This window comes from Atractosteus spatula, chromosome 21 (assembly GCF_055471065.1).
Source record: "Atractosteus spatula isolate fAtrSpa1 chromosome 21, fAtrSpa1.hap1, whole genome shotgun sequence".
In the NCBI taxonomy this organism is placed as follows: Eukaryota; Metazoa; Chordata; class Actinopteri; order Semionotiformes; family Lepisosteidae; genus Atractosteus; species Atractosteus spatula.
This window is the reverse complement of record NC_142726.1, coordinates 8517262-8531060: the sequence shown is the minus strand read 5'-3', so window position 1 is coordinate 8531060 and position 13799 is coordinate 8517262. Positions and strand designations below refer to the sequence as shown.

Below are 13799 nucleotides of genomic sequence, written 5' to 3'. Positions count from 1 at the left end.
TTCCATCTTTTTGACCTACCCTTGAAAGACACCAGCCAGTCCAGAAATTATTCTGCTCATTTCTCCAAAAGATTTACACTTACAGGGCTGGACACCGCATACACAACCATACAACACTAATGTGTAACACTTCCTCCCTGAATCCCTTAATTTAATTCAAAGCACAAATAGCTTGTCAATGTTTTAATAATATTTACATATTTTTCCCAAATTAACACACACATACTAAATTCAACACACTTCATAAAAAACAACCACTGAATCATAAAACGGAGCAAGTCCTTCATGCCGATATCTGTGCTAGGCCCATATACATCACTTACCCTTGTTCTCAGTCAGAGTTCATTTTTCTGTAAGATAATCTCCACATCATTTCTATTCAGAGACCACTCCAAAAATCTGCCATCTCTGATCAAGTTTATCATTTACAAACAAGACAGAGAAGACTGCACCATCAACAGCAGGCCCTTCTTAGCTCTGACTCTCTTGCTAGTTCAGATGTCTGAATGTTATTTCTAATCACCTCACGAGGCCACAGCTGGCCTTCACAACCTGAGTTGATGCATTCTCATTTTCTCCTTCATTGAAAGCCTGTCTATCCAGGAGAAGTGCATATGCATGAATTAAGGACGGTGAGAAATTACTGCCAATGGAAACGACCGCAAATTAGTGTGAAGTACTGTTGCAGCAGCAGCACGCATTACTGTTAGAGCACTGCCACGAAGAGAGCATTATTTATGAAGGGAATGCTTTTTTTTTCTTTTTGAAAAGCCTACCGAATATTAAGGAAGGTAATTCATGCAGTAGATCGCCTGCAATATCTTAGGCTGAAACATCTCAACAAAAGAGCTGCAGACAGAGCATCAGCCGCCACATTTCACTGCCTCTCTCTGCTGGTGTGGTAGCAGAGACAGATTCTTCTTACAGAAATATCTACTGCAGTACCAGTTATAATGCATAAAGCCACTCAGGATGTCTGGACAGCACTACGCAAATGCCTCATTGCACTGAGATTTAACTCTCTGAAGAATTCAAAAAGGACTGTTTGCACAATGCATCAAAACGAGGATGTGGTCACATCTTGTTTTCTTAAATATTTCCATCACTTAATTTTTTGACTAGATTGTTCTGTAAGACAACAGCCCACGCTGATCAGGTTTTTAGAGTTCTAAAGTCTTCATTTCTCAGGGAAAGCCGTTTTTAATGTGCAAAGGTATGCATCTTGACAATCTAGTCATTTTAAAATCCAAGAATACATTATTATTACGCTGTATTCTCTATTATCTGTTCCTGTACACACATTAAGATGCTGTTGTAGTCTTCCTGTCACGTGAAACAGCTTTTACAACAGAGCACCGCTGCCTGAACACTTATTACTTTTAACAAGAGATCAGCTGCTAAATTAAAAAGCAATCCTAATAAGTCTCTTATTAGGACCTAATAAATCCTAATCAACATTTTCGGACAACTGCTAAAAAGACAACACCAAATCAGTAACAATAGCTAATCAACTTAAGCAAATATGCAGTGACTATCCACTGAAAGCTCTTTGAAACAGATTTATACAAGAGTCAAGGCTTAGATCATGTCTGAGCCATAATTAAAAGTCTGTATTCTGGTATAGTTAGAAAACTAGTCAAATTTGCAGATTATCCCAAATTAGGAGGGTTTGCAACTACTGCAGCAAGCAAAGTAGCAAATTAAGTTTAAAAATATTTAAATAAAATTCAAGACAACACCTGTCAGATGTTTAATGTCAGAAACTTACTGTAGAAAAGCACATGATATTGCATGCAACAAGCAATAAACTATAAATTCATAATGGGAAGTATATTACACTTAAATTGAAGAGGCTACTTACGAAAGAGACTAAGGTGTTTGACATTCAAATATTATAGACAATGTGGGTAAGTAATTAAAAAGGAAAACAACATATTAAGATATATAGTTAGTAGTGCAGAATTTCAATAAAGTAATGTTAAAATTGTATAATGCACTAGTAAGCACTATTATGTACTATTTTGGTCACCACATAAAGATATTACAGTTCTGGAATTCAGCCAGAAGGGAGCAACCTTATAGAGATACAATCTAGTGCTTAAGGTAATGTCCTATAGTGACAGGGTGAAAGAACTGAACCTTTCTAGCCATGAACAGAAGATTGTAAGGTGACCCGATATAAATATTCAAAATCCTCAAAAGGCTCTGACAAAGTAAACAATACCCTGGCTTCTATCAAGAAACAACTGAATGAAATCCTTGAATCAATTAGCTACTACCAAATGAGCTACACAGGGCTGAACGACCTCTTGTTTGTAACCTTTATATTATTGTGCATTTTATGAAGACTCTTTATAAGCTGCTTTAATTTCTTGAGCATATAATGTATTACTCAGTCAAGAAACCTTTGAGGTTCACTTTCACTGCCAATCAAGCTTCACCCAGAAACAAAACAGTCCGCAACAGAAAGGGTGGAGCTTTGAACACAACGGTTAATGCTGCACCATCTTAAATGAAAGAACATTATACATATATTTACCATGGAACATACTGAACTCTCAGCTACACCACCCAATATTTCCTGTGCACAAAGCTTCCTGAATAACCATTGCACTACAGAAGTAGATCATGCTAAATTTATCACCTACAGATTTTCTATCATACACACCTTGGGACAACCTTGTTTCAAAAAGCAATGCACAGAAAAGAACTAGGAGAGCTGCCGATCCCCATTGTAAAATGATTTTCTGATGACTTTCAATACAGTCTGATTTAGTATTGATGGTCAAAGCAGTCTTCCCTTGAATTACTACTTATGCATGCAAGTGTTTCTCATGTATGGTCATAGTATTTTGGCTCAAACTCACAATATGCATGATGTAAAAAGCTAGCAGATGTTTAAGTATACGTCTATATGTCTAAATCATTTACACCACTACAATTTACGTGGTCAATGTGAAACTGATGCGAGAACAGTAGATGGTACCATGCACAAAAGCCCACAAAGGCCTACGTCTGAAATACTGAATATAAATTTGGCTAAGAGGCTCAATCAGGATTCCCAAAGCACATCTCCCTAAATCCTCCCCAGCCTTAGACACATCCACACTGCCATTATAGGTCTATTCACAAATATTGATTTGATTGAAAAAACAGGCTAATAATAAACCAAAATAAGAAAATGAAAGATTGGAAGTTAACCAAACATAAAAAGGAAATATTTTTGCAGACGGAAACCACTGCAATCTAAGGGATTTTCAAAATGGTTTGAACAAATACCTTTAACGTTACACTTTAAACTGCTGCTTCCGTTTGAAGCCTAAGATGCACGTGATGCAACTCCCGTTATTGAATGAACACTCACCAGCTGCTCGAAATATAAAATAGAAAAAAACATTCTCTGGATTATAGCACCTAATAAACCCAACAATAAAAATGTTTAGCCTATTTTAGCTATTTCAGTCATACACAATCCTTCACAAATTTGGTGCAAGTAATTTGTGACTTTCTCACAATGCTTCTAATCAATACTGGAAGTTGACAAATCAGGAAATATGTCCTCACTATAGTACATCACTATATACATTTTAGCAATACTGAAAATGAAAATACCTGATAGTCAACTAGGGTGGTGAATTCTGGAATGGCCACATACAGGAAAAATAAGTTCGTTTGGATATATGCTCTTTTTGTGGGATAACCAAAGTGTCCTGTTGCACGTCTGTGTACAATAAGAAAACGTCACATGGGCATCGCCTGGCAAAGCTTGATGAACATAAAAACAGAGACTGTCTGAGAGTGGCTGAGCAAGAGCTCCGTGTTTCACGGTCATCAATTCCTGCCAGGATAAGATGACTCTGCACTTTGAGGAAAACTCAGATTAAACACTAACACACTACTTGTTTATAATAGCGATGTGCCATAGTCCATGGACATGCGTGTGAGGCTGAGGCACGGGGAGGGGGGTCAGTGACGGCGATGTACAGTTTTTTTTTTATATTTATGTAAGCGAGACATGGGATGGAACAGGACAAAAACACTTGAATTAAAGTTTACTCAATCTGAAAATGTACATTTGTGCCTCCAAAATCAACCACACTGGAGAGGGGTGTCAGAAAGAAATACCAGAAAGTTTTTATTCAAATACTTTTAAATGCTCCTTAAGCATACGACAACCACTGAACATAAGTAGCATACTGTTCCCGTCTTAAGTTGAGGTAAAAAGCATAACATTTTAAATTTTCAAGTAAAAATTAAGCAATACTTTTCTGGGATATGATCTCTAAACGATTATGAACGTGAAATATACTACTGACCACACACACAAACACCATGGCAGCCATTGCCTTTATGTCAGCAAACCAAGGAAATTTGCCGACGCTTTCTGAGTGAAAATCTCTAAAATAACCTTTAAATCTTTAATATCAATGGGCAATTTATGATACAAAATGACCAAAGGTTTTCAGATTTAAAAATCATACAAGCTTGAAACACATTCTTATAGGTCTTATTATTCTTACAAGGACAATAGGCCATGCCTACCCTACAACTTGAGGTGATACATTCGTAAATATTCAGCTATCAAAGCCAAAGGGAAAAGTACTGACATTCTATACACATTCCTGCTGTGAACAAAAAAGAAAACCTTGTGGCTGATCTTGAGCATTACATGAATAACTTCAAAACTACAGCATACAAACACACATCTGAGCAGAAAACAAGTTGTTCACAAGTTTCAGCCTTGAAGATTACACTCCATCAGCTGACAGCAGCGTGAGAAAGTAGGTCAATAAGAGGTGGGATGTGTTTACGTAAAAAAAAAATTAAAAATCACACCGAGTTTCTGTAACCTATCTGACCTGATCATTTTCTCCCCCTTTTAACCTCAGAGACAGATCATCTGGTAAAGAAAGTAAAATCAATGATGGCACCTTAATTTCCATTTTGGTGTTTTATTTTCTCTGTTCAGCTGAACATAAAGATATCAGACTAGCAACAGGCATGACGACCACAAGGCAAACACTGCAACACATAAATATGTATTGTATGCAACGATCATTTTTAATTTCTTGGTAAACTAGCCACTTCACTAGTACACAGAACAAAAATACTAGCCACTTGCGGTACTAACCAAGACATACATGCTGACATGCTTGTTTTTTTTAATAGCAGAACTAAATGTTCAAAACGAGCAATGCTAGAACAAGTTGGTAACCTAAACATGCAATTAACTTAAGCAAATGTTTGCAAATTATTTCTCTTGGTGGTTTTAGGTCGATATTGGGAAGGTTATATCCAGTGTTCCATTGAGTATTCTGGTATTCAATTTGTATCCCTTTGGTCAAATGATAAAACTACATGGTTTGAATCATTACTTCTAGATAGATAATGCTAAAAACGATGCTCACACAAAAACAGATACACAGTGAGCCATTTTAATACAAAAGCTTAAATGACACAAAGGTTTTTGCCTCTTAATTGCAATAAGCTTGAGGTCACGTCACTGGGTTCCGTCAGTGAGTTATGGAAAACCAAAGCTGTAACCCTGTCAACTGAAGGCATTCTGTGCAAGATCTGATTCAAAATGATGAATCTGGGCACAACCTTCGATCCTGCACCGACTTTGGAGCTTTGCGCAGAATATTGTGAAGACTTTTTTCAAGGACTGAGTATGGCAAACTCAACTTGCAGGAATCCAAAACTAAATTTACAGTTAAATCCGTTTATTATTCAGCTCAAGTGATCACATCACTCCTGTCTTGGAGTCTTTGCTCTAGTTACCTGTCACATTTCACTCACATTGATCAGGGACTTCTGTTTGATTTCATCAGCCATATTGGGTACATTCAAGTCTAGTATAAAAGTTCACGTTTTCAGAAGAGGTTCTTGTGATTGGTTAATTTTGTGTATCAAACATGCTAAAAAGAACTGTTAAAGAACATACTAACGATCTAAAAAACTCAAATCGTGTTTTGGAAAAATGTTGACAAAGTTCATTGCTCCAGAAAACTGGCACGTTACAAAAAACCGTCACAAAACTCAATTTACACACACACACACACACACACACACACACAAGCTGCTGTACATTCTGAGGAAAGGGCTGCCTTTGCTGTAGACAAAATTGTGATCTGTTGGTAACTGACATATCATAAAATTAAAATTGGTCAAATGCTATGTTTTTTGGTCTGATTGTTTTTTTTCTTTTCCAGGGAATGCAGCAGATTTTCTGTAAATAACTTGATTCTATTGGCGCTATGGAAAATGAACCAATTCTTACGCCTTCCGCTGTTACTCGTTAAAAATTTGGACTCTTCTTCTCTGTTTTCTGCTCCTCGTCTACCCATTTCCTCTTTCCAGTAGACTGTCTGACCCATGTGAAATACCTGCCAATTTTTCCCCAAAACAGTATTCAAGAGCACTTCTGTTTTGCCATGAAATGCTAATTTTCCCCAACAGATACAGGCCAAGCCACTAGTCTTTGACATTGACCATTGAAGCTCTGCAGAATAGCAGCCACAAGACACACCCTGAACACAGTTTGCCAGAATTCGACAGGTGCTAGTTTTATGCCCTTATGTTGCACTACTGATAGAACTTTTACAGAACGTATTAAGTTAAACATCTGTATTGCAGTATTCAGCATGTTTAACAGTTCATGCCACTCCGTAATGCTAAAACAACCCCTCATGTGCAAAATAACCTTACATTTATCAAACCTAAAAAAACACCTTTTCAAATTAATCGGATTAGAGCTTCAGTCACAGTATGTATTGATTTAGCAGGTTCATTTACAGCCTGTGTTAACCCATGTTTAAAAAATATCATTTTTATACTAAAGAAAACTTAGAAAAGCTGTAATGCCAACGTGTCACCAAAACACTAAGGAGGACATGACAGCTTAAAGCATGGAAACATTGAAGTCTGCCAAAAGCTTTAGATTGACTTTGCCCCCTGAGTTAAACATGCCACATGTTGCAGTACTTGGATGAACAACTGAACACATCCTTCAGGACTTTGTAATAACATTTTTCAATTTTCCAAGTTTTTTTCAACAGTGAATTTTCTTGGAATAAGATTTTTCAGACCAAAAATACTGAATGCAAGAGCCATCCTCCCCATCTGTTTAAATTAGTGAGAGAGTTAAGCTTTGAAGTTCATAGATTCATTTTTCCTAATACAGACCGACTAAGATCGGTACTCCACAAAAAAGTCACAAAGGTTTTAAAAACAATTAAAAATAAGTTGACAGGTATAGTTATTGTTTAACAAATAAAGCATCTCCTGCACCTAAAAGGGTGTTTTTGTATACCATAATGAATGTAAAGTCAATAAAGCAAAGGCTGAAATACACTGAGAACTACAATAATGCATGCACTAGTTCGTCATTCTTCATGGTACGCATAAGCACTACAAAAAAAAGTGTCAGACAAGTGTTAAAAGTGCTTCACAATCGTAAGGTATGCCTTTGAGTCATGAAAAGTGCTCCCCACCCCCTTCCTGCCTCTGAATTTCAATGTAAATAGAGCTGATTCAATGGACCCAGCTGCCCCATCAATAGGACACTGCTGTTAAGTTTCCAAAGGATTGTGATTCAGCCAAGGAGTCCCTGCCCCCACCTCATCCAAACAAGGAAGAAGGAAAAGAAAAACCCGACCAACGTCGAAAAGATGAAAACATCCAAACAGCCACACTCTAAAATAATCCCCCCATGTAATTCTGTTTCCAAATTACAATTTAAGAAAAAAAAAACAGCTTTGGTGTCAATTGCTTGGTCCTCAGCCAATGCATTCAGGCATTTCAGCAAGATCGGAAAAATAGTTTCCCTGTTTGAAGTCTCTACAGAACCAATTTAAACACGGAATAACCATGAATAATTTCAGGTTGTGAGGGAGCAAAGAGCTGACTGATTATATTTAAAATGCATTTACCATGAACACAGGCCACAAGAAGTGAAAAAAAAAGCTTACTGCACTGCATTACACTTCTACACTGCTTGTGGTCTACGTATTATGAAAACTATTGCTTCTTTATGGAATAAGTCTACCATGAGCGTAAATCTCATTTTCTGTCAACATTGTACCAGGATGTGAAAACACAGTCTATTTGCCCTTTTCAAAAGGATTATCACAGCTACTGAAATAGAGAGGAGCCTAGTTGGGATCCCGACTAGCTCTGGATAGACTCCGCAAAATTTGCGGATAATAAGTCACAAAATCCTCGACAGCCAATCAAAACACCAACTGTTGTCACCAGCTTCTCAATTCTCTGTGGTCCTTCGCTCACTCCAATTCTGCCTGTGTGAGCCCAGAGGAACTCTCCCATTCGGCTCTTACTAGCTCTTTCGTTTCAATGTAGCCACCTGTGCTTCTCGTCTTACAAATGGTTCAAAACAAAATTTGCAGCTTTTAATATTTTAGATTTTAAACAGAAATGTCAAATGAAAGACTTTTATAAGACTAAGAAATTATAACCATACTTCCTCCCTGTACACTTAAAAATTGTGAATGTTTATCATTTAAATACTACAGATTTGTGCCATTAACTTAATTTATTATTAATTTGAGACTCCAAAATAACCAAGCACAGACTATTACTAAGGAGCAACCACCATCTGCTGCCAAAATAAGATCAGTAACACTTGAAATAGTAGGTGAAAAACATGGGGGGACACCCACTCCGATAACGCAAGGGCTTATGAAATTACCAGCAAGTACCCATCTTTAAAGAGTACAGAGCACCACAGTCATGAAGTATTAATTTCATTGGAACATCAGGTGTAAATCTAAAATGACAGAAAATATATTACTGGGTTCAGTGAACTGGAAACTCAAATCTGTGCCTTCATTAATATGGTGGGGTCCAAGATTAGTGGGAGTTGAGTATAAGAGTGGGTAGTAATTTCGAAAATCAAAACAACTGAATTCCAAATAAGAACAGCAGAGATTTCTCTACTACATAAAAAATAGGAAGCCTTATATTAAGGATGTCACACACACATTTTAAGATAATGGCTCAGATAAGCTCTACAGAAAAGACAGGATATTGCAAGTGGAACACTGCCAATGCATTGTTCTATGCTCATTATTCGGCAGTTCACACATGGGTGCTGCTTACTGCACTCCTCAGTTCTCACTTATTGACCTCAGTATAGTGCAACAACAAAAGGATGTGGTTGTAGCATCTGAGAAAACATCCTATTTCAAATCTTATTCAGCCAAAAAAGCAAGCAGCCAGATGTTCAGTATGCTCTAGAGCCAGTGCAGATATATTTAAACACCTTCTTCAAAATAGAGCAAAGCATTGGTCCACCAAGGGCAATTGAGTGAATAATCATTACATTAAGAAGCAGCACCAAAGGCAGAATGAAGCTCCAGTGTAATACTGCAGTGATGTGATTCTCTTGAAGGATCCTTATAATTCTCAGTATGTGCTTATGTTCCCAAACACTGGATACATTTTCTCATTGCAGCAGCCCGTGATCAGGGAAGAGTGGAAGTATCAAGATCGTTTTCTAGGATAACACTGCTTTGTCTGTGTACTGTAATGCCAGAAGATTTTGGCCTGCAACAACTGAACATGGATTGCCCCATGAACTGGTCTTTATTTTTCAGAACCAGCTGAACACAGCGCACGCAGGAAGACCTGAAACAACGGCTGCAACAGGAAACGAGCCTCTGTTAGCCCAGCTCCAATCATAAGGCTGCTGACCTTCTGAACTTTGCAGCAGATCATTTCCTGCCTCTCAATGCACTTTAGAATTTAACGCTAAAGGAAGCTAGATTACAGCTCTACAGATCCCAACTACCAGAAGCTACAATACAGCAGAACAGCTCTAGGTCCTCTTGGACCCACTACCATAAAATTCCAAATGACTGGTAAAAAGAAAAGGAGACAATAACAAGCGAAACACCACCAAACCACCAACCCTGTAAATTCCTTCACAAATATGTATCTGTAAAGCATGAGCATCACCTTACTAGAAAATTTCCACTACTTTCAAATATACTTTCCTTAGTAGTGCTACAGCACTACCTACACTCCAAATAGATGCATTATATGAACACATGACTTGAAAGAGTCACCCGCTAGATTGTTTTAATATACTGGAATTCCTTCAAAACAGTTTAAATTGAAATTTGTAACAATTAAATTTGCAACAAAAAAAAACAGAATTGCTGCAGCATCTTTGCAAAATTTTTATTATTTAACAAAGTATTTGGAAATCATTAGCTCCAAACACAGGATTTTTTTCATGAGCTGGTAAAAGCAAAAATTAAGTATTTGGAGAAAAAAATATTTGAGCACAGCAAAAGAGGTTTTCAGGCTAACGCTCAAGATCTGTCACAGTGCCTGCCATCTCCAAAACACCTTGTTTTTCTCGTCTAATAATATGCACTCAGAGCTTCAACTGTTAGGAAGACATTGCATAACAAACTGCACAAAGAGCAGGAGAACAATTACAATTTCCTATTTCTCATGTAGACGAGGCGCAATCTGAACACACACCAATGCTATTGCAAACTCTTCAACATCTCTTTCAGCACCTAAATATTCTACCACATGTACAATGCAGTATTTTTCTGCATTTAGCAGGTTTCACTGCACTGAAGGTTGGACAGGTTTTGTAGAGGGGGGGGGGGGGGCTTTGTTTACATACATTGTTTTGCATTTTTCTCAGCTCTTTAGTAAAAATAAAATCGAACAAGATAAGCTATTTTATTTTTAACGTTAACCTTTTTTAAGAATTAATGTGGAAAAGAAAATGATGCAACACCAGACATTTCTTCTCCACGTGATGTAATGGCCTTCACCCCTTGGAATTCCCTATAGATGCAGGCAGGTTTAAAACAAGTCACCAGACAGTTTCCTCTCTCTTTTCCATTCTGGGCTAGTGGTTATTAAATTATACATTTTATGGCATCACCGCATGGCTGGCTTAGCAGGGAGCTATGTGGAATTCCTTTACCCACAGATTAAGGTTCTGTTCAAACGAACCGTAAAAAAAAACGTAATGCAGTTTTTTTTTAAAGTCAGCTGAAGGAAATTTCAATTTCACATGAAACTATTTTCCCCTTCAGTGCAAGAAGGGGCACACAGGTTATAAAGAAATTGGTCAATTAAGTAAGGTCCCAAAGCAAGCTAAACATCTTAGAATAAAGACATATAAGCAAATAAATAGGGCAATTTTATGTGAATATTTGCCATTTTTTAAAATAATTTATAATAGCAAGGCTCCGTGTAATCACGGTTTATTCCCGGACAAATTCAAAACCTCGCTCAAAGATTATCAAGGAGTAGTACAGCAACCACAAATTATCAACTTCATCTGCAGACCAAAATCTTCTTAAACGCAATTAATTTCGCAAAAAAATGCAATTAGAAACGTAAACATAAAACGCCGTAAGATAGCTATGAATGCTTCGTGTTTTTCTTCCAATAAACAATCTTAAGTCAACACGACAAAAAAATAAACACGATAAATAATGCCAGTTTTTTTTCTTGCTGCTCCAAACAAAAACTTGAGGTTTAGAATTATAATTTGGGTGAAGCAAACCGTTCATCACTGCCTGTGTCTGGACTGAGCCAGTGATACGCAACGTGGTACAGCACTTCATTATACTTTCAGGGGAAGAAAAAACTCCAGTTTCCAATTAAAGCACCAAAATGCACACGCACATCCTAAAATGTAAGAGTACAAAAATACCCAAAGAAAGAGGACAATTCAATGTGTGATTATCAATCGCTAAGGAAAAATATCTGCTACAAACCACTGCACTTCTCATTACCTCTCACAGAAAAAGGTCGAGATTCAGGATTACAAAAAGCTCGTACAATACTCAGATATAAACTCACACAAATAGCTAGTAAAGCTACAAAGTAGGTAGTTGTACACTAAGCATTTGAACAACAGTTAAATTGCAAAACATAACTTTAAGCCTGGTAAAAAAAGAATCTCTAAAAATAGTTTATCCTTTACATATGTAAGAAGAGGAAAAACAAATTCAAATCTTATTTTTTGGACAAGTGTTCTAATATCACATCAAGCCACCAACCAGATAAATGTTTCTAAAATGTTTTGCCAAATGCAGGAATCAATACAAAGACTTAAAAAAAACTGCAGCTGGTCATTATTAACATTTTACTCGTGTTTAGATAACAATAAATAAATGTATCACATTGTTTTATAAACAACCTAGCTGGTTACACGTCCTGGGAGAGCAGCGTATTTTTATAAATGGGAACTAAAAACACGAAAGCTACGTTTTGAAGGTCTGTATGGTATCATTACGCTACAGCACAGTTTAAAAGAAACCAAAAGCCAGAATCTGTATTGTGGTACAAGCAAAAACGGAGAAGAATAGTTTACCTTCGCGGAAATCTTTACGGCGTCTCCTCGCTTAGTCTCGATACTCCAGTCCTAGGCTTGGTTTTCCCATTTGAGGCCTTGCTACTCAACAGACTACCGTCCGGAAATATCCGACAAAGCAACACACATCATACACACCAATACTGTCTCTTAATTCCTGAATACCCCAGATCGGAAGGGAAAAAAAAATTCGTGCCTCCTGTCGTCGCGCATATAAAAGGTCTAGGCGCTCCTCATTTTTGCAAGCGATGCATTACGAAACAAGCGACGTTTTTCTTTCAATTGAAAGCTTGTTCAGTTTTTTAAAATTTTTTAGCTTTATCTTTAATCCCCCCTACTCGGCTCCTTACGAACGGTTTCCAGGCGGCCTTTGACTTCGACTGCGTTGCTGACGAACAAGGAATGAGGCGGTTTGAAACGCGGAAGCCGATAGGCTGTGAAATGTGGGTGGTTGCTGGCCTGTGTGTGTTTGGGAAACTGACGCCATTCCGGCTCACCAAGAAGCAGCGTCTGGTAGTTCACCGACGAATTTAGGATCCAAAATGGCGGCGGGAGGATTATGGTTTCATAATCTTATTCCATTCTTTAAATTGAGGGGGAGGGTAGCAAAAAAATTGAGGGGGATAAATCCGTTTAATAGGAGGCCAACGTCGCAGGGCAGTCTGAACTATAGAGACAAGGATAAAAGGAAAAATACGATTGGCTCGACGAAAAAGCTGTGGATTCTATTTTTTCATTGGTCCATTTTACACAGTGTCATCAGTATGACGTGCATCTAAACAAACCTTTCATTATTATTTTTAATCTGTAACGTCTTTCCTCTTATCGTTTGACTGCTTTAGTCAATTGTTCGCTTTTATAGCGGGGGTAATGGGAGTGCTTTCCCAATCATAACATAAACAGATAACGAGATAAACAGCGATTTGTTTTGAAGAACAATTTTGCAATGGATACAAATTGTTCTGATAGCTACTTTTTTTTGCTAACGTTATCAAATTAAAACGTTTCTTTGCAGTGCAAAGTGTAAATTGCTTAATTACAAAATTGTTTTCTTTTGAACAAAACTCGTCTAGGTTAGAACTTTATTGAGACATTGTCATTTCTGACGTGTTACTATGCAGTTATGCACATTACAATTTTAGAATAGTTTTCTTTAGCATGAAATTGATTTAATTCTATATTGCACCTCTCAGTTTTTGATTCAGTGATTTAGAATTATTATCAGTATAACACATTTTTTTTTCTTTCATTGATTGTTATAATTCCTGTCCCTGAGTAATGTCATTAAAGTAAAGGGCTAAGGTTGATCATTTGCCCTTTTTTGTAAGGTGACATGTAAATCGTTTTTCAAAGTATTTCGTTATCCTGTCGTTTCACATAGTACCTATTAGCAGAGGTGATGCGGTTCTTATATTGCAATTCAAAATAT

The 13799-nt window shown here is 37.2% G+C and overlaps 1 protein-coding gene across 3 annotated transcripts in view; it reads right to left on the bottom strand.

Moving 5' to 3' along the window:
• The window catches only part of ankrd11 (ankyrin repeat domain 11), a 106854-nt gene extending 93989 nt beyond the window's left edge, over positions 1-12865 (bottom strand). For 2 of the 3 annotated variants that reach the window (XM_088938897.1, XM_088938899.1), the window contains exon 1: positions 12371-12865. The gene's annotated coding sequence lies outside the window, so the exon portion shown is untranslated. The remainder of the gene's footprint in view (positions 1-12370) is intronic. The other variant, XM_088938898.1, reaches the window with a different exon arrangement.
• Positions 12866-13799: the final 934 nt, after the last annotated feature.